The following is a 13,790-nucleotide window of genomic DNA, read 5'->3' on the forward strand; positions in this document are numbered from 1 at the left end:
GTACCGACCCTTTTGGATTCTACTGGACAAGTGGACGTGACCGGCGTGGGATGTAGGTAAGTAATCTGTCTCTCATTCAGGTATCGTTACTGTTATTTTATTTTATGTGCGGCCCAAACCAAATTTTCATCTTCTTAATGTGGCCCAGGGAAGGTGAAAGGTTGGACACCCCTGCCCTACAGCAAGCCCATCCACCAGCCCACGCAGCCTGCTGCAATGCGGACACAGATGCCGCTGAGGGCACAGGGCAGATGCAGTAACCATTGAGGAGGAGGGCGCTTGTGGCGCTGTGCCGGGTGAGCGGGGCCAGTCTCTTGGTGCTGCTGAGCCCAGGGTCAGTGTGCAGTGGGGAGGAGATGACGCTGTGCCGGGTGAGCGGGGCCAGTCTCATGGTGCTGCCTGTGGAGCCCGGGGTCAGCGTGCAGCTGGGAGGAGGCAGCGCTGTGCCCGGTGAGCGTGGCCAGTGTCTTGGTGCTGGTGGCAGAGCCCAGGGTCAGCGCGCATCGGGGAGGATTCCAAGCGTGCCGGACTAGCATGGTGGGCAATGAAGGGAGACACTGCAGGCTGGTGTTTGGCTGGAGACTACAGGAGGTGATTGGATGGGGAAACAGCCAGTCACCACCTGTGTGCCACTGACTGGTTAGGCAATGACACATAGATACAGATGTGGGACCCGCTCATCTTCTAAACGTGGGTCACAGGTGGCTGTTTTGGGGTAAAATACGCGCCATAGCGCATTTTTGCGATCACTGAGTGGGTGACAGGGAGAGAGTGACAGGTATAGGCAGAGGTGATGGAGAGGGTGACAGGTATAGGCAGTGGTGACATGAAGAGGGTGACAGGTATAGGCAGTGGGTGACAAGGAATGGGTGACAGGTATAGCCAGTGGGTGACAGGGAGAGGGAGACAGATACTGTATAGACAGTGGGAGACTGGGAGAGGTAGTTGGTGACAGGGAGAGGGTGACAGGTATAGGCAATAGGTGACAGGTATAGGCAGTGGTGACAGGGTGAGGATGATGGGTATAGGTAGTTGGTGACAGGCATAGGCAATGGGTGACAGGGAGAGAGTGACAGGTATAGGCAGAAGGTGACAGGTATAGGCAGTGGTGACAGGGTGAGGATGACGGGTATAGGTAGTTGGTGACAGGTATAGGCAGTGGGTGACAGGGAGAGAGTGACAGTGGGTGACAGGGAGAAGGTGACAGGTATAGGCAGTGGGTGACAGGGAGAGGATGACAGGTATAGGCAGTGGAAGACAGGGAGAGGGTGACAGGTATAGGTAGTGGGTGACAGGTATAGGCAGTGGTGACAGGGACAGGGTGACATGTATAGGCAGTGGGTGACAGGGAGAGGGTGACAGGTATAGGCAGTGGGTGACATGGAGAGGGTGACGGGTATAGGGAGTGGGTGACAGAAAGAGGGTGACAGTTATAGGCAGTGGGTGACAGGGAGAGACAGTGACAGATATAGGCAGATGAGCGAGTCACAGACAGTGAGTTATAAGTATATTGTACATACTTAAATTGGTTTACCTGGACCATGAACTGCAGACCAGTGTGACTGTCGACGTCTTAATTGTGGGGACGGCTAAGACACTGGCTTCAACAACCAGCTCCTGCCAGTTGTCCTCCAAGGCTCCGCTGGGCAGTGAGAACTGTACAGTTACCGCATGCTTCCGTTTTCTGCACTGGCTCTATAGGTGGCTCAGCATCAGGACACTCTTGGTGCGGAGGGTGGAGGCAACCTCAACTGCTCCTTTGGCTTCTCGCTACTTTCAGCAGAGCCACTACTCCGGAAGCCTGCCAGGCGCTGGGCTCTCTGCAGCAGGTGGTCGCTCCGCCTTTTTCCGGGCCCGGCTTTGCTGCTACTTTCCCTGATGACCTCAGCATCCACTTCACACCTAGGGATCCTCTCTCCCCCTCCCTAGAAGATAGGAAGAGCCGGAGACACTCGGACAGGAAAGGGGAGGAGTAGGGAAGAGAGGGGATTGGGGCCCCTCCTCCTTCTCCTCTGGCTGAACTGCAGATCACATGGCGGCTTCCACAGCAGCAGGCATCAGCAAGGTCAATACTGGGACCGGGATGCGGCTCAGCAACGGCAACATATAGTGAGTCACTCTGACTCATTATAATGGTGCCAGCTTCGGGCCCCTTTATTACGCTGGGCATCGGTGCTTTGCACCGGCTGCACTGGTGGAAGTTCTGCCTCGCGACCATGAGCCTTATTCACTAAAGATTATGAATACAAAGCTGCTTTCAGCAGCTATGCAATTGCACTCCTTAGCAATGCAAATGAAGGAGGCGGTGCATACCACCTCCTCCCTGCATTAGCGATACCATCGCATCTCAGATGTCGCGATGTTCATCTGCGACGGCAGGCTGTGTAAGCTTAAGCTTTCTCAGCCTTGCTGTCACAGTGCGCCTTCCGAAGGTAAAGCCTCGCCACTCCCGGAATACTGGAGCAACTCCCCTGTTTTCCCCAACACCGGCTGTACCCGCCCCTGTTACTCACCACAAATGCCTCTGCCTGTCAATTAGGGAGAGGCATTCACCTATCTGCATCGCAATCGCAGGATCCGTTGTGCACATCTGCAGAACAGGCCCTGCACGTTCGCAGGACTCAAACAACGGGGAAATACAGTAAGGATCGCATTAGCAAGTTTACTGAATTAGCCCTCATGCCAGGCAAGTGGTTAATGGCAATATTGCTTGTCTTGCAATTGCTGGATTTACACATGATGCTTAATCAGGACATATGTGCTTCATACTTGCCTACTTTTGAAAACTAGTTTCAGGGAGATTCAAGGCGGCAGCAGAACGTGCCGTGCAGGGGTGGTCCTAGCTCCACCCAAGGGGCGTGTCTAGTTCCGCCTATGGGTGTATTTATTGCAATCGGGTATATACACACATACATACATACATACATACATACATACATACACACACAGTAGTTGAAGTGGAAGTTTTGAAGAGGTGGTATGGAAAAGTGAAGGTTGTAACTATGGGAGTGTGGCCACGCACAAGGGGCGTGTCCTTAAGTGTAGTTTACCACACCATATACCCCTTATACACCACAACAGTAGTACCCCTTATACTATCCAGTACTGGTGCCGCTTACACATTATACCACACAGTATGAGCTGAAATTCACATTATAGCACACTGAATGAGACGAAATTCACATTTTTCCAAACAGTATGAGCCAAAATTCACATACGCCACATAGTATGAACCAAAATTCAGATATGCCACAGGGGTGGTCTTCAGGTTGCCGGCGGCTGAGCACTCAACGACCACCATACCGACGCCGGAATCCCGACCGCCGGCATACCAACAACTTTTCTCCCTCTTGGGGGTCCACGACCCCCCTGGAGGGAGAATAGATAATTGAGCTCATTTGCGCTCGCCCAGCTGTCGGTATGCAGGCGGTCAGGATTTCAGCGCCGGTATGCTGGTCGCCGGGAGCCCGACCGCCAGCAACACATACTACACTCATGCCACACACGCTATGAGCCGAGATACACATTACACCACACGGTATGAGCCAAAATTCACATTATGCTACACAGTATGAGCCACAATTCACACGTAATGGGACAAAATTCACATGACACACAGTATGAACCACAATTCACATGGAATGGGACAAAATTCACATTATACTACATAGTATGAGCCACAATTCACATGTAATGGGACAAAATTCACATTATGCAACATGGAATGAGCCAAAATTCAGAGACAGGTAGAGTGACAGCAGGGACAGGGAGTGTGACAGAGGGACAGAAGTGACAGAGAGAGGGACAGCAAGGACATATAGTAAGGAGAGAGAAAGGCAGCAGTGCAAGATTACCTAATGAGCAGCGGCGGTGCGGAGGAGGCTGTGGTCGGCGGTGCGGAGGATGAGGATGCTGTGGTCGGCGGCAGTGAGGAGGAAGAATCTGTGGGCGGCGGCGTTGCGGAGGAGGCGGCTGTGGGCTGCGGTGCAGGGGAGGCGGCTGTGGTCAACAGCCTTCAGTCCAGCTCCGGTCCACCTATGACCGCCGCTATTTCAAATCTGACACGGACCGGCAGCCTGAGAGATCCAATTAGTGCGTTAATTGTGACGAATTTTAAAAAATGCGGCGGCAGGGGTCTTCAGTCAGTGCCGTATGCCATACCGGTGTATACCGGGCCACTTCGAGCACTGTATGTATGTATGTATACACACACACACACACATACATACATATTACACACAGCACCATAATACATTGCATTATACACAGCCCCCTCCCACTTACTACACACAGTACCTTATTACATTACATTATACACACACCCCCTCCCCATATTATACCTAGGACATTACGTTATACACAACCCACCCATATTACACCAAGAACCACATCATACACAGCCCACTACCCCATATTACACCCAGTACATTACATTATACCCCCCCCCCATATTACCCACAGTGCCATATTACTATTACACACAGCATACACAGAACCCTTCAACCATATTACACCCAGTACATTACATTATACCCCCCCTACACACACAATTACCCACAGTGCCATATTAGTAATACACACAGCATACACAGACCCTCTTCCCCCATATTACACCCAGTACCAGATCATATAATTTTATAGACAGTATCCTCCTTTCTGATATTACAGCCAGTCAGTTCCACATTACATTCCCCCATTACATACAGCACTCACTTGGCTAGTGGACTGGAGGCCCAAGCTCCAGGACAGTGTGGGAAGGCAGCAGTGAGAGCCGAGGAGCAGACACAGAGGAGAGCTGCTGCTGCTGGCCTGATACACGCAGCCTTAGCCAGCCCTCTCTGAGTGTGGTGGGAGGGGCCAGCCACAGGGAAGCACACCCCTGATTGAGGCGGCTTCTCAGTGTGCAGTGTGCCGATGCTACATACACACAACACTGCGGTGGCCGGCCATGAAGTCTCCCGTGCAGGCTCCGCCCCCTGGCTTCTCCGGACTTGCGCATGCGCAGTACTGCATTTCGGTAAGGACCCTTAAAATCTGGGGGGCTGGCAAGGTTTGCGGGGCAGCGGGAGGCTCATTTAAAAACCGGGAGCCTCCCGCTGAATGCTATACAGTTTACAGCTGTATAGTACTACTTCTCTTGGTCTGTATTTTGAATGTTATTCTCAGGATCTGTTATTCAATATGGAGTTATACTACCTTTTCTGTTCTTCGTGCGTCATGTAAACCCCAAAGACTGTTCTTATTCTGTAAGTGTTTACTGTGCAGTACACAGGATGTAATTCTGTTTTAAGATTATAATTGCATGCTGAAGAATATTAACATCAGAGGCTGATTTACTGTTGTTGATAATTAGAAGATAATTTAGCTAATTGTGTGATTCCAGGGAGAAAGTTTAACTGGGAATCAGTCTCATGAGTTCTCTGCCAGTTTTCAATATCATATTGTTTATATACTCTCCAACATGACCCGCCCCACTAGGTACAAAATGCTCTGTTTCTGGACTTCCCTCTTAATTTATTATTGCCATCACCTGTGAAGAAACAGCTTTCTTATCATTTAACTAGTTCAACACAGGTGATGGAAATCATAAATTAAGAGGGAAGTCCAGAAACAGAGCATTTTGTACCTAGTGGGGCGGGTCATGTTGGAGGGTCTGCGTTTATATAGACATAAGACATAAGTACAAAGATCGGGCCCAGAGCCGGCCCTAACCAATATGATGCCCTAGGCAAGATTTTGGCTGGTGCCCCCTAGCACCGCCGCTAGTTCTGCAGGAGAAGCCTGGCATGAGTCAGCTGTCAGCTCTGCTAACGTCGGGCACCTTTTGTTTATGAAAATGCATATTATTTGCATTACTATATGGCTAGGATGCACAAGCAGCTTCTGCTAATTAAAATGATATGTAGCATGCCTATGCGACTGCAGCTGTATCTGCATACGAAATGCTACATTAAAGTGATTTCCAGGAATACACGCAACGTAGCATTTCGTATGCAGATACAGCCGCAGTCACACACAGAATATAGGCATGCCGCATATCATTTTAATCAGCAGGAGCTGCTGGTGCCCCTAAGCATGCCAAATGCCCTAGGCATTTGCCTAGTTTGCCTATGCCTAAGGCCGGCTCTGATCGGGCCAAATGTAATAGAGTGAAAGGTTCAGAAAGTGAGAGATTTGGTAAGGTTTTTCAGTTTTTTTTAAAGTGGCAATCATTTACACTGCTAAACAAAGTTGATCTTGCTGTGTAAATGATTGCCACTTAAAAAAAAACTGCAAAACCTTACCAAATCTCTCACTTTCTGAAACTCTCACTCTATTACATTTGGCCCATTGTGTCTTAACGTAAACGTGTTTGGACAACAATCGCATTATTATTCTGGGTATATAGTTTTTTAAAACATTAGCAGCTTCTCACAGTTTCCACAAGCTTTTCATTGCAACTTTAAACTACAAAGATGCACTTGCACATGTAACACTTATCATCCCCTTGGCTTTGATCCAGAAATATGACCTTAGGAGATCTATCTATTCCTTATCATTCTACCATTCAGAGCCTCTATCTAAATTTCTCTATTTGGCAAAACCATGGGGGTCATTGCGACCTGTTTGCACGCTGCAGTTCATCGCAGCGGTGCGAACGTGTCGGAACTGCACATGCGCGGCGGCCGCATTGCACAGGCGTGTCGTTGCCCGGCGACGGCCGCGATGGCGCATATGAAGAAAGCGGTCGCAGCGGCGACCGCAAGAAGATTGGCAAGAGGAAGGCGTTCGGGGGCGTCAACTCACCGTTTTCCGGGCGTGGAGATCCGAACACAGGCATGTCCAGGCGTTTGGAGGGCGGATGTCTGACGTCAATTCAGGGACCTTCGTCGCTGGATCCATCACACAGGGTAAGTAACTGCAGGGCTAGTCTTGTTTTACACAAAACTTTTTTAGCATAGCAGGGCTGCACAAGCGTTCGCAGCCCTGCTATGCTAAAATACACTCCCCCATAGGCGGCATCTAGTTGATCGCACGAGCAGCAAAAAGTTGCTACGTGCGATCAACTCGGAATGACCCCTTATGTGCACTTCAGGGGGGGCAGATATAACATGTGCAGAGAGAGTTAGATTTAGGTGGGTTGTGTTCAAACTGAAATCTAAATTACAGTGTAAAAATAAAACAGCCAGTATTTACTCTGCACAGAAACAAAATAACCCACCCAAATCTAACTCTCTCTACAAATGTTATATCTGCCCCCTCTGTAGTGCACATGGTTTTGCCCATTAGAGGAAGATTTTGCTTTTGCAATCAACCTTGAATTAGGCTCACAGTATCTTAAAAGTCAAAGTATTGCAAGTGAGAGGTCTGCAACAATTCAACATTTAACAGAAGCAATGACTAAATAATACAAATGAAAATGCCACAACCAACTAGACAAACTCAGTGAGAACATGAGTACTCTGTATTTCAAATTAGGCGCATCTACTTAAATAGCACATGGAACATCTCTCAGAGAAAAAGTATAGGGCTTCATCCTTAGGGGGTTATTCAGAGATGAACGCAGATCGCTGCATACGAAGCCAGATCTGCATTAATCTCCGCACATGCTGGGGGCCGCCCTGCGCAGGGCTAGGACACCCAGCATGTGTGAGGCCACCCCCTGATGCGTCCACAATTATGTTGCTGCAATGTGTAAGGACACGCACTCGCACAACGGCTGGTGAGTGTGCGCAGACCACCTGCAAGCAACCGCATGACTGCGACCAGGTCTGAATCGAGCCCTTGTTCAGATTTCATCCAGTGCTTCCGTTTGAGACTTCAGTTTCTTAGGCCATTCTTCTGATTACTCATGTTGTACCATGTTCTTGTGCTTATTTGTGTTTCAGCCAGACCTGGGGGTATATGTACAAAGATTCGTGTTTTTGCCGTTTTGAAGGGTGTTTGAACTCGAATGGTATCGGGGGCATTTTACTGCAACTTTTTGAATCCTGATACGATCATTCACAAGCTATCGACTTTTCCCAATTCGTTTTTTCCGATGTCGATGTGATTCGTAATGTTAGGCAGTGTTTTACGGGAGTGATGAGTAAAACACTGCCTGACAAAACACAAGTAATCCCGGCCGGATCTGTGAGATCCGTGCAGGGCTTCATTCAAGGGCGGCGGCTGGGGGGCTGATAGCCATGTGTAAAAAATGTGAATATTGTTTTTAGTAGCAGTACTACAAGTCCCAGCAAGCCTCCCCCGCAAGCTGGTACTTGGAGAACCACAAGTGGCGCTCCCTGATTGGCTGAAGGGACCCTCTTTGACAGGAGTCAGGGGGGGTCCTGGCAGTCGCGGAAAGGGGTCCCATGTGTAAACATGGGACCCCTTTCAGTGCGTGGTCGGGTTTCCGTTTTTTTGTTTTGCCAAGTACGTGGATTATACTTTGGACACAATCTACACTGGATTATGTGAGTATAATTTTTTTCACAGGTCCCCCAAGGATTCTACATGGAGAAGAGGACCGAGCCTCGTGGGAACATAGGTAAGTATGTATGTATGGAGGTGTGCATGTATGTAATAAACTTATACTTTCACGGTGTGTGTGTCCTGTTTTTTTTGGGGTATTTTTTTAGTAGTAGTACCACAGGTACCAGCGGGCCAGGTTTTCAACCGCATGCTGGTACTTGTGGTTCTCCAAGTACCAGCTTGCGGGGGAGGCTTGCTGGGACTTGTAGTACTGCTACTAAAAACAATATTCAAATTTTTGCTAAAGGCTATCAGCCCCCCATCCGCCGCTCTTGGATGGGGGGGACAGCCTCGGGCTTCACCCCTGGCCCTTGGGTGGCTGGAGGGGGGTCCACTTGATTTAAGGGGTTCCCACTCCTCCAGGGTACCCCGGCCAGGGGTGACTAGTTGGGTATGTAATGCCAGGGCCGCAGGGACCAGTATAAAAGTGTCCCCGGGCTGTGGCATTATGTACCTGGCTAGTGGAGCCCGGTGCTGGTTTCAAAAATACGGGGGACCCCTACGCTTTTTGGCCCCCGTATTTTTGGAACCAGGACCAGGCGCAGAGCCCGGTGCTGGTTGATGAAATATGGGGGAACCCCTGTCATTTTTTCCCCCATATTTTGACAACCAGGACCGGCTCAAAGAGCCCGAGGCTGGTTATGCTTAGGAGGGGGGACCCCACGCAATTTAAAAAAAAGTTTTAACACTAAACAGACCCTTTCCGATAGATAACCATGCACAGATCTCACTGATCCGTGCATGGTTATCCAAACTCGACTGGAAAAAGCAGGTCTATTTTTTTGCTGCTTTTTTTAACGAATCGAAAAAAAACAGACCCGCACTTGAGCACTCAGAGACTAACACCCAAATACGAATGAATAGTGAATGCCCGTATTGTATGAAATAACAGCCGCGTTTGACCGATGGTCTATTCATTCGTATTTCTGAACTTTGCTAATCAAACCATTACGATTAGTCCAAACACTGCCGAGATTGGTGCTTAGTGAATTCCTGGATTGGGACTTTGAAAAAAACACACAAATCGGACAAACTCGAATTCTTAGTAAATTTTGGGGTCACCAGGTTACGTCTCAGCTTAAGAAGGAAGCGGTCGCAGGACGGACCGCAAAGAAGATTGACAGGAAGAGGGCGGTGCAGGGCGGATCCGGCCGTTTGGAGCTGTTTTCGGGGAGTGGTGAGTAAAACGCAGGCGTGCCCAGGAGGGCGGAGGAGTGACGTCAAAGCCAAGCCCATCATCGCTGGATCCAACGCACAGGGTAAGTAGGTATAGGCCTAGTCTTGTTTTGTGTGAATTTTTTTTAGCTTAGAAGGGCTGCACAAGCGATCGCAGCCCTGCTAAGCTAACATACACTCCCCCATAGACGTGGGCTAGTTGATCGCAGCAGCAGCAAAAAGTCGCTGGCTGCGATCAACTCGGAATGACCACCAAAGGGGGTAATTCAGAGTTGATCACAGCAGCAAATTTGTTAGTAGTTGGGCAAAATCATGTGCACTGCAGGTGTGGCAGATATAACATGTGCATAGAGAGTTAGATTTGGGTGAGTTATATTGTTTCTGTGCATGGTAAATACTGGCTGCTTTATTTTTACACTGCAATTTAGATTTCAGTTTGAACACACCCCACCCAAATCTAATGTAGACCATACACTTGTGAGATATGGCATACAATCCTTCGATTTCAACCGCATCTGTGAGAGAAATCGAAGGATTGTATGCACATTTAAGGTACCATGCGACGCGATGCGTGGGCACGCCGCTCGAATATCGCGTCTCATGATAGTATGTGCTGCACTTAATATTTATTGCATCACAGTACGATCGCATGTGTTTTTAAAAACATATGCAATATATCGCATTGCGATACGCGATGGGCCCCCGCCGGGACCGGCCAGAGGCTCGGCAGTGACTCGGCAGTGACGTGCCCATCACGTGATTACCATGCGATCTATCACATGATCGCATGGTAATCACTTCGGAACTTTCATCGCACCTGAACTGCTGGTGTCGCATTGCGGGGCATCGCACAAGTGTATGGGGACCACCACTCTCTCTACAAATGTTATATCTGCCTCCCCTGCAGTGCACATGGTTTTGCCCAACTGCTAACAAATTTGCTGCTGCGATCAGGTCTGAATTACCCCCATATTTTTAATATACATTTTTAAAGTGTGTTTCAGCCCCTGAAACACAATGTCAATTTAGATTGGTTTTCATCCATTTAAGATCTATGAAAATCGAACATTTAGTAAATATACAAACTTACATTCCAAGTTGCCCACTTCCCATTGTCATATAGCCTACATTCTAACAGCCATATATAAGCATATATCATACACAGAGTCTGTTACTGGAGTCCATTCTGAAATTATTAAGCAGAACATCTAGCCATTATGCAGTCAATAGATCTACAGTGTCTAGTTGGACTGTCAATAGGTTGACACCATATGGTCGACATGCATTAGGTCGACATGGTCAAAAGGTTGACGTTGTCATTAGGTCGACCTATGAAAGGTCGACGATGCTCATGGTCAACAGGTACAAAAGGTCGACAGGTTCAGATGGTCAACATGCCAATGGTCGACACACATATGGTCAACATAATTTTTTTTCCCTCTTTTTTTTCACTTTTTCATACTTTACGATCCACATGGATTATGATTGGGAACAGTAAACTGTGCCAAGCGCAGCAGTAGTGGAGCAAAGGCACCTTGCCCAAAGCAGGATGAATGAAGCGAGCCATATGTGGGGACGCGGTGCAGTAGTTGGGGTTTCTGAAGGCGAAAAAAACACACAAAAAAATGCAGTCAAACTTTTTTGTGTCAACATTTTTCATGTTGACATTTTCATGTGTCAACCTTTCATAGTTCGACTTAATGACCATGTCAACCTTTTGTCCATGTCATCTCTTTCACTGTCAGCGCCTGTGGGCGAGAGCATCTCCTTCCGGGCTGTGTTTTAAAAATGACATTTAAGAGTTAATTGGTTGGTACTTTGAGGTCCATTTACTAAGCCTCGGATGGAGATAAAGTGGATGGAGATAGTGGCCCAGATTATCAAGCCTTGGAGAGTGATAAATAGCACGGTGATAAAGTACCAACCAACCAGCTCCTAACTGTCATGTTACACGCTGTGTTTGAAAAAATGACAGTTAGGAGCTGATTGGTAGGTTCTTTAGCATCGTGCTATTATCACTCTCCAAGGCTTAGAAAATAGACCCTTTTATCTCCATCCGCCTAATCTCTCCCAGATTTGATCAATCTTCCCCATATAGCATTAGTGCATCTTTATGGTTATGCAGTTCTTAGAATGATTGACATAATTTGACATTTACAATTTCATAACAAGAAAAGAGGAACGGGTTACAATAATAAAGTCACTATATTTGATCAGAATTTAGTAAAACAAGATGATTTTCACTATAAATGAAACTACAAGCATGTACAGTATACAGATACATTTTATATTGTTAGCTAGTATGCAGTAACAATGTTGACATTCAACATTCATAATGCCAACAGCTTGGTGACCACATGGTCTGAATGTCAACATTCAGAATGTCGACATATACAAAATATCAACATATATGTATGCATTTGACCCCCGATGTAGGGTAAGGATTAGGCTGCAATTAGGGTTAGGCTAAGGGTTAGGTTTACATTGAATGCAAAATTCTAGCTTTATATATTCACATGGTTTATTATTTGAGCTTCTGTTCAAGCAAGAGAGATTTGATAAATTCATTTTCGCTATGCAAATTTACACAATAATTACCCCATTTTTGTATTTTGTTACATCTGATTTCTACTTCTTGCTACAGTGATCTTTCCTGCAGAACCCTGACAATTAATTTGCATGTTATTATAAGACGGCTAAATGTTGAAGGAGAGTGCTCTGCGATATCTCCTCTTTTCTTTCAGGCAGTAGGACCCTGGTTCGCTACTACGCATGAGCAGTTCTCCACTTGTCTTCTCTCCTCTGTACTGGACGTGATCCTAAGTGTCCCTTACAACAGAGAAACTGTACACTACATGTGGAGACCCCACTGCTACCATTGTGTCACCACCACTAGGTATATTACACATCCCACAGCCACCACTGTGTATATGTGCATTTACATGTGTACTACCCCATCCAGCATTCACCCCATATGTTCCTGGCTGCACCTGGAGATACCGCATCCTGCACTTGCTGAATACTAATCCTGTGTTATTCTGTACCTGCTTTCAATGGGTTAGTTATTCAGTCCCTGGCTGAGCTATCTACCATGGACTAACCTCCATTGCACACTGCTTCACTGCATTGTGCTACAATAGGGATATTTTGGTTTAGCGATCTGAATAGCTGCACACGTCACACACCACATGTAGTGAGGATAGAATATTTATAATGCTTACCATTACGGATTCAGACACATGATGCCTCAGGATAAACATAGTTAGTGGAGAGTGACACCTACCATGTAACCATTTTGCAGCACCTGCCAGCCAACAGAAAGCAGATTATCAATGGAGTGTATGAGATTACAGTCCCAGGCCCCCAAATATCAATAGGCCCATTATCACGGCAGTAGGATTAGACCAGCCACCCAGTTGGCCATGCGGTTGTCCATAAATCATAAGCATTCAAATTGTATTTCTATTTTCCTCACAAAATTATGCAATTTTTCTTCTCTTACATATATTGGGAGACATTAGGGCTGATAGCGTAGGGCAGGGGTGGCCAGACTTTTGGAGTCGGCGATCTACTTTGAAAGCTGAAAAGCTTTTGTGATCTACCTAGGTGGGATAATAGCACGCTCCACAGCCGCGCGCCCAAAAAAGGGGCATGGCAGAGCAACAAGTGGGCGTGGTATAACAAAAAGTGGGCATGGTATAACAAAAAAAGGGACGTAGCCTTGCTGCACAGAGTGTAATGACTGTCTTGCACGAAATAACACATTGGCCCCCACAGGTAAAACCTCAAACACATATGCCCCCACAGTGCCAGATACACATATGCCCCCACAGTGCCATGTGTCCACAGTGCCAAATATGCCCCCACAGTGCCAGATATGACCCCACAGTGCCAGATACAGATATGACCCCACAGAGCCAGATACAGATATGCCCCCACAGTGCCATGTGCCCACAGTGCCAGATATGCCCCCACAGTGCCAGATATGACCCCACAGTGTCAGATACAGATATGCCCCCAGAGTGCCAGATACAGATATGCCCCCACAGTGCCATGTTCCCACTGTGCCAGATATGCCCCCACAGTGCCAGATATGACCCCACAGTGCCAGATACAGATAT

At 47.5% G+C, this 13,790-nt stretch overlaps 1 long non-coding RNA gene across 2 annotated transcripts in view; it reads right to left on the reverse strand.

The window, feature by feature from the left end:
* LOC134911275 (uncharacterized) overlaps nucleotides 1–4,959 on the reverse strand; it is a 131,510-nt gene extending 126,551 nt beyond the window's left edge. For both annotated transcript variants that reach the window (XR_010176438.1, XR_010176439.1), the window contains exons 1-2: nucleotides 4,714–4,959; nucleotides 3,855–4,076 (exon numbers count right to left, since the gene is read on the reverse strand). This is a non-coding gene — a long non-coding RNA (uncharacterized LOC134911275). The remainder of the gene's footprint in view (nucleotides 1–3,854; nucleotides 4,077–4,713) is intronic.
* Nucleotides 4,960–13,790: the final 8,831 nt, after the last annotated feature.

The sequence above is a fragment of the Pseudophryne corroboree genome, chromosome 4, assembly GCF_028390025.1.
Source record: "Pseudophryne corroboree isolate aPseCor3 chromosome 4, aPseCor3.hap2, whole genome shotgun sequence".
NCBI classification, from domain to species: domain Eukaryota; kingdom Metazoa; phylum Chordata; class Amphibia; order Anura; family Myobatrachidae; genus Pseudophryne; species Pseudophryne corroboree.